The sequence below is a fragment of the Carcharhinus amblyrhynchos genome, chromosome 14 (genome assembly GCF_965287045.1).
Source record: "Carcharhinus amblyrhynchos chromosome 14, sCarAmb.v2.hapA, whole genome shotgun sequence".
Lineage (NCBI taxonomy): Eukaryota > Metazoa > Chordata > Chondrichthyes > Carcharhiniformes > Carcharhinidae > Carcharhinus > Carcharhinus amblyrhynchos.
Genome location: NC_137337.1, coordinates 12,543,228 through 12,556,394, shown reverse-complemented (window position 1 = coordinate 12,556,394; position 13,167 = coordinate 12,543,228).

The window sequence follows — 13,167 nt, the reverse complement described above, 5'->3', positions numbered from 1 at the left end:
GCCACTGTGTGTTGCATGGTCCCTTTAAGGGATTGGTCATGAGGTCAGTTTGTGATGTCATCAGCTACTTGGTAGGCTCATAGATCCAACCACTGTGGAGTTTGTGGGGATTGAATATAAAAGTAGGGAGGTCTTGCTGCAGCTGTATAGGGCATTGGTGAGGCCGCAGCTGGAGTACTGTGTGCAGTTTTGGGCGCCGCACCTGCGCAAGGATATTTTGGCCCTGGAGGGAGTGCAGAGGAGGTTTACTAGGCTGATACCGGAGTTGAGGGGATTGAGCTATGAGGAGAGGCTGAATAAACTAGGCTTGTACTCGTTAGAGTTTAGAAGAATGAGGGGAGATCTCATTGAGACGTATAAGATGATGAATGGGATGGATAGGATAGAGGTGGAGAGACTCTTCCCGCTCAAAAAAGACAGTAGGACTAGGGGGCACAGCCTCAAGATAAAGGGGAGGCGGTTTAGAACGGAGTTGAGGAGGAACTTCTTCACTCAAAGGGTGGTGAATCTCTGGAATTCTCTGCCCGTTGAAGTGGTGGAGGCTGCCTCGCTAAATATTTTTAAGAAGCGGGTTGATGGGTTCTTGATAAGAGAGGGGATTAAGGGTTATGGGGAGAGGGCGGGAAAGTGGAACTGAGCCACAACAGATCAGCCATGATCTTATTGAATGGCGGGGCAGGCTCGAAGGGCTAGATGGCCTACTCCTGCTCCTATTTCTTATGTTCTTATGTTCTTATGTTAACAGCTATCTAGTAAACATGTTCTGTTGCTCCACCCAAAACCCACGTGCCATCACTTTCTATTCTTTAATCCTGCAACAAGTGCTATAAAAAGGACAGATGCTCACCTAACCTCAATGAGGCCACGAGTAAACATGCCAGTGTTTGCTGTCATGTTTCTTTGAATGGTGAAAGCCTTACTCACTGCTATGTTAATATCAGCAGTGGTGAGATAAGGCTATTGAGTTGGCTTAATTGCCCATATATTCCTGATTAAATGCTTCCTGCCACCAAACACACCACGAGGGAGGGCATCACATTTCATACAAATTATCTGCAGTGTGGAGTGCACATGGTTACAGGAATTGAGAATAATGATTGGGAGAACTGTTGATACAGGAATGCTGGGAAAACCATTACATGAAGGGCTCATTAATTTGATCATGGCAGTTGCTGAGGCAGGGGGTGGGAGGCAGGGAGAGGGGGAAAAGTCACTATTCTATATATTTTGTGTGTTGTTTGTCTTAGTAAGATGTCCTGGCAGCTCCACTTGCAATCTTCATTTTTCAGCATGCAGCAAATCCCAGTAATGTGTGGCACACCGGATCAATGGAAGAAGTCCCCCCATGCTAAGGACCAAGAATCATTGTACTGTAATATGTTCAACAATAGCTCTTGTAGAATTAGCGACCACGTTTGCAGCTCTGTTTAGCAGGTGCATGTGGAACCTGCACCGACCCGACCTTGCACTTTGTTGTCTTGAGGGAGTAGAAAATTGGTGTAGCAGCTGCAGGCAAAGCAAGCAGTGATCTTCATTATCCTATGCAGATGATCGCAGATAGCTGCGTGTCGATAGAGTCGAATTTATTTCAATTCGTGAAGTCAAAGCATGTGCAATTTGTAACACCCTGATATTCCAGCAATCCTGGAGGTCTTCCTTGCTGTTTCTGGACATTCATATGGAAAACAGTGGAGGTATTTGTTCTAGTAAACTGACCTACTTCATTTCTGGATGGACTGCAGATCAGCTAATATTATTAAGGTCCCCTGTGAAGTCTGAAAGGGCCAAAGCAACAAGAAAGTTCAGAGGTTGCAGTGACCTCTCCTGCATTAGGCAGTGCTGTGATTGCCTCAGAGGTTGGCAGCAAGACGATACAGATTTTTCACTGGCTCCCTGGAGAGGCATAGTCTCCTCATGCCGCTCAGGAATGTTTGGCATGGTCTGCACACTTGGCTGGGAGAGGGTAAGTCTGGGTGTGAGTTAACCTTCTTCCATGTCTTGAGCTATGAGCAGCATCCAGTTTTCTGTCCACCGTTCCCTGTCTTCTTGTCGATGCACGATATTGAATGCCATTATGCCAAGGATAATGCCAGCTACACTGATTTCACAGGAATTATATCTGTAAAGCTCCTTTCGCACAGAGAAACCTGCATTTATCAGTAGAACACTCTTGTCAAGAACAAAAGTTACAACAGCTAGTTACTATTGAGTGCCAGTTCTTAAAAAAATGTCCCGTTCCAAATCTGCTGCTTGATTTGAACTAAAATAGATATATATATGTATCACTTTTTGTGATCTCAGGACATCTCAGAGTGAGTTACAGACGATGAAGTGTATCTTGAAGTGAAGTGGAGGTACTTACATGACTGTTTTTATGAGCAGAATCAGGAAGCCGCATTGCAAGCAGCTAAAAGGAGTAAATATGTGCGGCCATTCTCGGGATTTTAGCCTGGCTTTGATATATTCAGAAAGTTACCACACAGTTTGGATGAGAGTCTCCCACATCAAGTTGTCCAGGAAAGGGTAAGTGTCCAGGAACAGAGGTGGAAATCAGGCAGAATTTATTGCTGCTATATTTTGAGGCCCTTTGCGCCTCAACTCCAACCAAACGTACACACTAAAGTAATTCAAATCCACCCCCACCCCACTAATCCCACTAGACCTGTCCAACTCAACACCGTGTTCTGTGACAAATTATGCAAATGAGTTTACACCATGAAATTGAGTGGTATTTGCATTTGACTTCGTGTGTGAGTAGGAACTGGCTTAGGCCCAAAGATTAACCTAATTGGATACATGTTCAACAAAATATCTTGCCTTATTCCAATATCCGGTAGCTTTTCTTTTGAAGGGATAAATATCTTTAGAAAAGCAAAACAGAAACAAGAATTATTAAAGTGTTTTAGGTACAAGGTAGTTCTGGATGCTGTGCCAAGATTTTTTGAAAAAAGCCAAGCTACAGACACTGGTGCCAGAAGTGGGTGACACTGACATTCATGTCCCAATCCCTGATTTCACTGCTATGTCTGCAAATTAACTGCCAGCAGTCAGCAGAGCCAAGCATTGCCAACTCAGCTGGTACCAGTGGATGTGCTGGCACCATCTTTATGGGTTGCTAGTACCAAAATTGTGGCCAAAGTCTTCCTGACTAGAGTCAACCCTGATTGGAGTCCACACTGACTGTGGTCTGCACTAACTGTAGTCTACCCTCATTGTGGAGTCTACACTGACTATTGTCTACCCAGACTGTGGTCTACCTAGATTATGGTCTACCCAGACTGTAGTCTGCCCAGACTCTAGTCTACTCTGTCTTTATTTATTTGTACCCTGATTAAAGTCTACTCCGTAAAAAGTCTGACAACACCAGGTTTTAGTCCAACCTATTTATTTGATAATATACTCGCAAGCTTTCGGGTTAGCCCCTTCGTCAGGTGAATGGAGAGTTCTGGCCTCAGACAGAGCATATAAAGCACAGACAGTTTAGAGATTACTGATTAGAATGCGAATCCTTACACCTAACCTGCTGTTCAAGACCTACAGATCGCACTATCTGTAACCCCCGTGACTTGCCTGGGTTTGCAAAACCTCACTTACTGTACTGTCTGGAGACAATACACATCTCTTTAAACTGTGATCAGTGCCCCTTCCACTCACATTATCAGCCACTTCAGGTCTTGAACAGCAGGTTAGGTGTAAGGATTCGCATTCTAATCAGTAATCTCTAAACTGTCTGTGCTTTATATGCTCTGTCTGAGGCCAGAACTCTCCATTCACCTGACGAAGGGGCTAACCCGAAAGCTTGCGAGTGTATTATCAAATAAATAGGTTGGACTAAAACCTGGTGTTGTCAGACTTTTTACTGTGTTTACGCCAGTCCAACGCCGGCATACCCACATCATAAAGTCTACTCCATCAGGAGTAGACCGGACTCTACCCTAAAGAAGCTGGAGTTTGTGTGTGAGGTGCGTCAAGCTCTGGCAGAGATTCCAAAGCATAGCCACACTCAGGTTTAGACAGTGGAGGAGTCCATCCAGGCAATCAGGTGTTGCCATTTCCCTTTCATTTACACACTTGACCTCCTCTGCTGAGAGATTGTCAACTCTCAGGAGTTCAACGTTTTAAAACCCACCTTTTTGATCAAGTATTTGGCCACCTCTCCTTATATCTCCATATGTGGCTTGACATTTTGTTTGAAAGCACTCCTGTATAGTGCCTGTTGATGTTTTACAATATTAAAAATGATTTAGAAATGTGAACTGGCTGTTCTGCTATGTGCTACAAAAGCACTTTGTGGTTTCATCAGGACCCTTTTAAAAATCCATTCATGGGACGTGAACCTTTATTGATCATCCTAGATGCCCATGTTATAAAGCCATGTTATAAAGAATTTATTTATTGAGCTGAAACCACTGGTTGGGTTTTAAAAGACTGAACAACAGCATTTTAGTGACTTAAAACAGCAGCTTCTAAGATGGTGGACAATTTGCATAACTATAGTCTACAAATTACAAAACCATCAAAATAAAGTAAGGCTGTCTACAAGAACCAATCAAAGACAATCATCTTAAAGGTATTGTCTTTACAAACACCCAGAGAGCACCTGTGTATTCAATTATATGGACATCAGACATTTGGTGCAATCACTTGAGACAATAGACCCTGGCTGAAAAAGGAACTCATCTGGCCAATCATGTCTAAACCAGGGACCGGGGATTAACATGTTACGCCCATGTTTGGGTAACTGGTGAATTGGTGAGAGGAGTTCATGGGATGAACAAATCAATTTTTCTTTGTATTTTTAAGAAACTGCTTTTTCCCAGGCCATGAGACAGTAGAGACATGGAAGAATAAAGTCCCCTGGTAGGTTCTCTTTCTATCTCCATCCATCCTACAAGCCTGAACCACGTCTATTGCTTGACCAGGCAAGTTGATTCATGATCAACGAGCAGCTGTTCACTTCAGAAGGAAAGATATAAGCCAACCATTCTTTAAATTGTCTCGACACAGAATCCAGAAATAATATCTAACCAAATTGTGAGTGTGTGCATGTATGCTCTTGAATGTACATGTGAGGAAGAATACGTTTTTATTCTTTTTAGATCATTGTTAAGTACAATAAAAACCATTCTCTTTTCTTTTACAAAGACCTGCAAAGAAACCTGTTTGTTTGTCTTTCATGGTCACAGCACTTGAACAGTGAACACTCACTGGAGTGAGCCTTATCACTGGCAAATATATTCTTAAAAAAAACTATTGCAGTTAAACAAGGAGTGGGAAAAAAGAGGTGCCATTCGACTCCTCCTCATCTGTTCATAACACACTTGAGAAGCTGGTGGTTGCCAAACTCTTGAACCGCTGTAGCTCATCAGGTATGGACCAATTTAGTATACTTATAGAGCTATTAGGAAGGGAGTTTAAGGATTTTGACCCATTGACAGTGAAGGAATACTGAATTATTTCCATGTTAGGATGATGAGTGATTTGCAGATTTGCTTACAGGTGGTTGTATTCTCATGTAATTATCACTCTCATTCTTCTAGCTGACAGAGGTTGTGAGTTTGGAAGATCAAAGAAACATTGGCAAGTTGCCGTGGCATACCTTGTAAATGGTACTTATTGCTGCCACGGTATGCTGGTAGTGGAGAATGTAAATGTTTATGGTTGGGTTGTTGATTAAGTGTTCTACTTTGTCCTGAGCTTCCTGACCGTTGTTGGAGCTGCACTCATCCAGGCAAGTGGAGTGTACTCTATCATACACCTTGACATGTACTTTGTAGATGTTGAGCAGGTTTTGAGGAGTAAGGAGGTAGGCTATGTGCAATAGAATACACAGCTTTTGATTTACCCTTCTAACCAAAGAAACAAGAGCAGAGGATGCTGTATAAACTCAGCAGGTCTATTAGAAGCTGGCAGACCTACTGAATTTATGGTGGCTTCTGTTCTTTCAGATTTGGTTTATTTACGTCACTGGTCCAGTTAAGTTTCTAGGGTCAATCCTAGAATACAAGGATGGGGAATGTCTCTGATGTCCTATTGGCTTCCACTATTTTAGTTTCTTTGTATTTGTTTGATATGTTGGATATAAATTCTGCTCATTATTCTGAAAATGGACACTTTCAAAAATGTAGGCATTATTTTGTAGTCCTTTGAGATTGCATGTAATATTAGTAGCTCTCTGCAGTGTAATAAGTCGCTATGTATTTATATTTAACTGAACACTCACACAAGCTTTAGTCAAGCAATGACATGCTTGGGGGGGAGTTTGATCTTGGATAATAGCACAAAATGGGTGGTAGCCAATCAGCAGCCTTGATTACATCCATCCAATTATCTTTCCTGTTATTTGAAGACCAATTTCCACCCACAATTCCCTGTTGTAATGCCCATGGAGCATGAAGAAAACAGCAGCTCAACTTGTCACAACCTCAGTAATTGGATAATTTGGTGTTTTAGTTACTCCAAGCTAAGCCATTAGAGCTTGATTTATTTCAACATTGAAAAGGCAGGGAAGAGGATCAATGCCAAAGGAAACATAATGCTGGAGCTGTTACCATCACTTCACAAAGATAATTCAAATCCAGACTGCAAATCTAACATTACAATCTGCATTGTATGGATGTCACAGGTTACATGGACTCAACATGACGGAATCATGGAGTATTTGATCAATGGAATCCAAATTTCATTAAAATTCATTCCATATAGGAATTCAAACAGTTTTAATTCTCTTCTACCTGAAAGATGATAAGGAGATAGTGAAATAGATTACAAATCAGTTGAAATCATAAAAGCTGGGGTATATATTTTAAAGAAAGAAAATGGTCACAGAAAATGGTTAGATCTATTCATCAGTGGTTATTACTTCTATGGCAGCATCTGAACTGTACTTTTCCTTTGAAAATATATTATTATGGTAGAATCAATTTGCACATTTTCCAACTTTTCATTGGTGGTGGAGAAAGTGAATGTGAATCAATGTGCGATGGCTGCCGTGGGTACCATCTAAAAAAAATTCACTGCCACACCTCAGCAAGGCTTCTTCAACAGCACTTTGCAAATCTGTGAGCCCCTACCAGCTCAAAGGAAAAGGCAGCAGGTACTTGGAGACACCACCACCTCTGCAATTCTGGCCTCAATCACATGCCATACATTGGAAACATATCACCTTTCTGGGTCAAAACCCACCGCCCCCAACACCACTGTGGGTGCACCTACAGCACATGGACTGCAGCAGTTCAAGAAGGTGGTTTACCATCACCTTCTCAACGCTAATTGGGGATAGGAGGTAAACGCTGGCCTAGCCAAGACTAAGAAGAAGTGTGATTTTACAATTAGCAATTTGTTAAAGAAAAAGATCAATCTATAGATGTGAGGAATGAGAATGTAACAATACTGATAATTAATCATGGAGATTAAGTTGAAAGTTAAGACTATATGACTGTTCACTGTTTGTAAATCTTCTCTGCACTGTCATTATCAGCACCATCTCACTTATTTCTAAGTAGTTTAACATCTAGTTCACATGCCACTGTGCCTTTAGCTCCCTAAGCTCTAAGATCGCTCTCTAATTCTCTCTCTGCCTCTTTGTCCTCAAGTCGTTGTTGATGTTGGAGAGAATACTTTCACACCGATCTGTTCAGCATTCCAAGGCTATTATCCCACAGAGTAATGTCAGAACCAGATTTCCAGTGAAACTAACAGAGGCACGTTTTCGCATTTCTGTGAAAACTATTGAACGGTGTGCGCTTATCAAAGTTGGGGAATCAGATGTGTAGGATTTCTTGCACGTAATGCAGCCTGACTTTATTATAAATCCAATGGATAGTAACTTGTGTGGACTATGAAGAACATGAGCTCCTCATGTTCAATTTTGCTGCATTTTGTGTGCCTAAAGCATCGAAGGTTCAGATAATGGTAGAGTAATCTAAAGGCCTCAGCAATAATCCAGAGAGATTGTGCAGAATTTTATGGAGGGGCCAAAGTCCGGCACAGTGGGAGCCCTTGACAATAGGACTAGGGGGCACAGCCTCAAGATAAAAGGGGGGCGGTTTAGAACGGAGTTGAGGAGGAACTTCTTCACTCAAAGGGTGGTGAATCTCTGGAATTCTCTGCCCGTTGAAGTGGTGGAGGCTGCCTCGCTAAATATTTTTAAGACGCGGGTTGATGGGTTTTTGATAGGAGAGGGGATTAAGGGTTATGGGGAGAGGGCAGGAAAGTGGAACTGAGCAGCGACAGATCAGCCATGATCTTATTGAATGGCGGGGCAGGCTCGAAGGGCTGGATGGCCTACTCCTGCTCCTATTTCTTATGTTCTTATGTTCTTATGAGAGCTGTTAACCAATTTGATTGGTTGTCAGATCTAGCAGTCACAGCAGTCCTGGAACTCGGTAGAGTGCACGGCTGTTACTACAAGAAGGCTCGCTGAGAAGATTGAAGGACTCTGGAGTAAAGTCAATCCTGGGTTTTAGGGTGGCAAGGAATTAGGGAACCAAAGGATTGGGGGTAGGTTTACAAGGCAAGTCAGGAAAGAACGAAGGAGAAGGTAGCATCTTTGAGGGCCTGGTCCCTGACAGGGACAGGACATCGGCACCAAATGAAGTACCGTGCTGGCCTTCCCACTTTTCCACAAAGTTATGTAAAAAACACCTCCTGAATTTTGTCTGCCTGACCACGCCAACTGTTCTGTGGCATCCAGAACATGTTTTCAGTTGTATTGGCTTGTTATCAAGTTCAATGGCATGTTAAATACCTATTTTAAAATGGTGGTCAGCATTCTGATTTTGGCTTCTGCCCACCTATCATATTATGGGGACCAGGTTGGGGTTGGCAGGAAAATGGTGGGTGGGCCAACTGCCATATTTTAAATGCCTTCCCCCACCCTGGCAAAAACATGCCTGGCAGGAGGGCTGTAAAATGGAGCCAACTGAGTTCCAGTCTCACCATGGCAAGTTAAGAATTTGAATTAAAAACAAATCGGAAATTAAAAGCTGATAACAATAAAAGTGACCATGAAACTGCTGAATTAATATAAATGTCTGGTGGCTCACAAATGTTCTTTTTATGATTGGCCAACTAATATGAGAGTATTCTGAATTCTCCTAACTTTGTTTTATGTATTTACATTAACATGACACTTATAAGAAGTATCTGTAATATTGGTAATGTCATTTACTTTTCAAATTCTTCTGTGTTCGACCTACAGGATGGGAACATATAAAGAGATTAAATTGATCAGCAGGGATGGGTCAGTATGGCTCTTCCCACGGACAATAAACACACAATGTGACATTAATATGTGGAAATTGATGCCCATCGGTAGCTTGGGCAAGAAACCATCATCCTGCTGATAATAAGTGGAAGAGTTACAGACGCCAGTGACATTTAAAGGAAGAGGGAGTTCACTTGCGTGTGTAGACTCACCTTCATTTAAAAACATAGTAAGGACAATGGTTTCTTCGTGGAGAACCAGCCAAGCAGTCTCAAGAGTCAAAGGGCCTTTTTAATGCAAACAGCAGTTAAAGCATCAGGCTAAAAAAAAAACTGGCAAACAGGCAAAGACAACAGTTAGAGTCTCGCAGTAATTATTTCCTGTGATTCCAATCGGATTAAATGTTCAGTCCCAGGGTCAGACAAAGCAATTTGGGAAAAGTAAGGATTGTACTCATGTAAAGTGATTTTGGCAATTCGAGGCACCTGGGTTTTATCAAGTTCGATTCAATGTGACATAAAGGGCAACATGTGCACTCTGATATTAACCCTTGATCTGCTGAAATAAAACATGAATTCCATATGGACAGAAATAACTAGTGTGACTTGGGTAATAGAAGATTTTTCTACCATCTCTTGAGGCTTATTTCACCCACTGGTGCCAAGAACAGTCATGGACAAGTTATGTACAGATGGGAAATCTGGTTCTGGGGCTTTTGTCAGTTTTGCTTGGTAACTGGTCACAAGGAGGTGGAATGATCTAGGCATCACATCAGTAAATGCACAAACTACTATTTGCCAAAGTATCTTCAAAGTATGTCTCCTGTGCCATATCCCCTATTAAAGCATCAGCATTTGCATTGTACAATTTTTTCACAATTGGCGAGAAGCAAAAATGGCTCATTGGAAAGATGAAGGAAGGATGACAATTGTAAATAATATATCATCAAGAGCAATTGGTGATAATCTGGAATAGAAAGGAATGTGTGCATGCAGGAAAGTTCCATTGGTTTGGGTGTGATTCATATTTTCTTTCATTTAAAGAATAGAAATGATTGCTGAAAGAATGAAAATCTATTTACAATTTGAAAGAAATAAAGCAAAAAGAGAACTGATTTCAGTTAACTTTCAGTCAGTGGTTTGGATTCGAAAGTGCTGCATAACTCAAAGAATAGTTACGTCTCCAATTTCCCCATTTTCCTCCATTAACGTTTTTGCATTTACTTAGCAACTTATCACATTGTCAAAATCTTAAGAGCCTCAAGATGTGAATTATTTTGGAACTGCTATGCCTACGTCACGTGATTTGAATGGGAGAGAGGGAAAGCAAGCACAGATTGTTGGTTTAAATCTCAAATCCACTGAATTATTTTCAAAGCAAATCATGTCGCGATGTTCATTCATACAATCTTAACTCCATCTAAATACTATTGAAAGGCTAAAACAGACAGGAGGGAAAGCTCTGTTGTGTGTCAGACTAGCTTGGTGGAGTACAGATTTTGAACCCCTCTCTAGTGAGATCCTATTTTTGATGTGTCATTTTTAGGAGTGGGCAGAAGACAGAGGTTGCTGAGTGAAAACCATATATTCCCCAGGAAGTGTAGGGGAGACTTGACAGGGCTTCAAATGGATCGTTATCAATTAATCACTTTTACACACTTCCTGGAGTCAGGACTGACATTAGAGGAGGTCACCCAATTTTGCCTTGGGTGGTCCTGAAATCGGAGAAGGTGAGATTATATATAGGTTTTAACATTGCAGATGAAAAACATTTGCACTAAATTTATTGTAAACTTCAAGCTGTAAAAGGATTCCAAAGTTTAATAATGTTTGCATCCCATAGTTCATGCTTCATTAGAATTATTTAAGGGAAAGCTAATGCTCATTGAGTTAATGGAATTGAAAATGGGGATGGTAATAGAATGCATGAAAACAATAGTAAACAGTAAAGGTTCTGTCTTGGGGCAATGACAAGACAGTCCACAGAGTTCACTTCTTGATGTCGAAATTACTTCTTCGATTATAAGTGCATTATAGGTAGAGGGCAGCAAGGTGGCAGATGGATTATGATGTGGGAAGTGTGAAGTTATTCACCTTAGTAATAAGAACAGGAAAGGTCAAAACTTCTAAATGTTGCTATTCTGAGAGGCTTGAGTGTACTTGTACAAGACAAGGAACACAAAAAGTTAGTTTGTAGGTATAGCAAGCAGATGGGCTGTATGTATTCAGTTGGTCAGCTCTTTGTTCTTCATTATAAATTTCCCTGTTTCTGATCGTAAGGGACCTATGTCTGTATACACCAATATTTTTCTCCTCAGATACCTATAGAAACTTTTACAGTCAGTTTTTATCTTCTTCGCAAGCTTACTCTTGCTCTCTATTTTCCCCATCTTAATCAGTCCCTTGGTCCTAATTTGCTGAATTCTAAATTGCTCCCCATCCTCATGTCTGTTGTTTATCTTGGCCAATTTGTATAGCTCTCTCTTAGGCCTACTACTATCACTAATTTCTCTTGTAAGCCATGGTTTGGCCATCTTTCCAGTTTTATTTTGTGTCAGATAGGAACAAACAATTGTTGCATTTCACCCATATGCTCCTTGAATGTTTGTCATTGCATGTCCACCATCATCCTTTTAAATAACATGCCCCAAACTATCATAGCCAACTTGCGCTTCATATCACTGTAATTTCCTTTATAAGATTTGTGACCCTTGTCTCAGAATCAACTAAGTCATTCTCCATCTTGATTAAAAATTCTATCACATTATGGTTGCTCATTCCCAAGGGTCTCGCACAATTAAATTGCCAATTATTCCTTTCTCATTACACAATACCTAATCTAGAATGGCTCGCTATCTAGTTGGTTCCTCAACATATTGGTCCAGTATCTATATCAGTGGATGTAGGTGATTCATTGTTCTAAGCGAAAGTGAAGAGTGAATAGAAGACTCAGGTTGAGGCAGCTGATCAGCCATGATCTACTGAATGGTAGAACTGGCTCAAGGGGCCATATAGTCTACTCCTACTCCTATTTGTTATGCTTTTATAGTGCTATGGGAAGATAGTTTCATTCATTCACAAGTTGTAGAGGATCACTGTCTCTCCCTTATTAGTCTTAGGAGGGTGATGATAAGCTGCCTTCTGAATACAACTGAATGACTTGCTGTGTCATTTCAGAGGACAGTTAACAACATAACTATAGATTTGCAGTCACGTATAGACCAGACTGGGTAAGGACAGCAAATTTCCTTCCCCAAAAGGTGTTAGTAAACCAGACAGATTTATACAGCAAGGTGGTAACTTCATGGTCACCATTACTGAAACTGTTCTTGTTTCAAATTTATATTTTATTTAACCTAATTTAAATTCCTCAGCTGCCATGATGGGATTTGAACTAGATGTTCCGTCTAGACCTCCAGATTATGGTTCCAGTAACATAACTACATGCTCTAGCAGCTGTCAGGTACAACTCACAATGTAAACTTTTGTGTGTGAGTTGGCTCTTCCTAAGTTCATGTGTACGGTGCATTAATAAGTAGACTATTGGACCTGTTTCTAACTCAGTGCAAGTGAATGGATTTTGGTTGGGTTAAAATATTGCTCTAAGTCTGGTACATTGCTGGTTACAAACAAGATGAATACAATCCCCAGTGAACCAGACCCATTCCATCATGAAAATGGGATGATGAAACCTGGAGTTTGTCTGGTCAGAACAGGAGCGTGGTGAGAGGAGACATACAAAGAACCTTAAAACATCTGCAGTGATTTAAATCTCTTTCCCTTTGAACAGTAAATAAGACTGTTTTTCATTAGGGTTAGTACTGTATTAAGATTAGATACTGAGAAGGTAGATAAATGTCATTACACATTTTAAATGTTTCTATCCTGCTGGGCTAATCTGAAAAAACACACTGCAGAATGGTAATGCTTGATTGCATCCATTCTTATTGATAGGAAAGA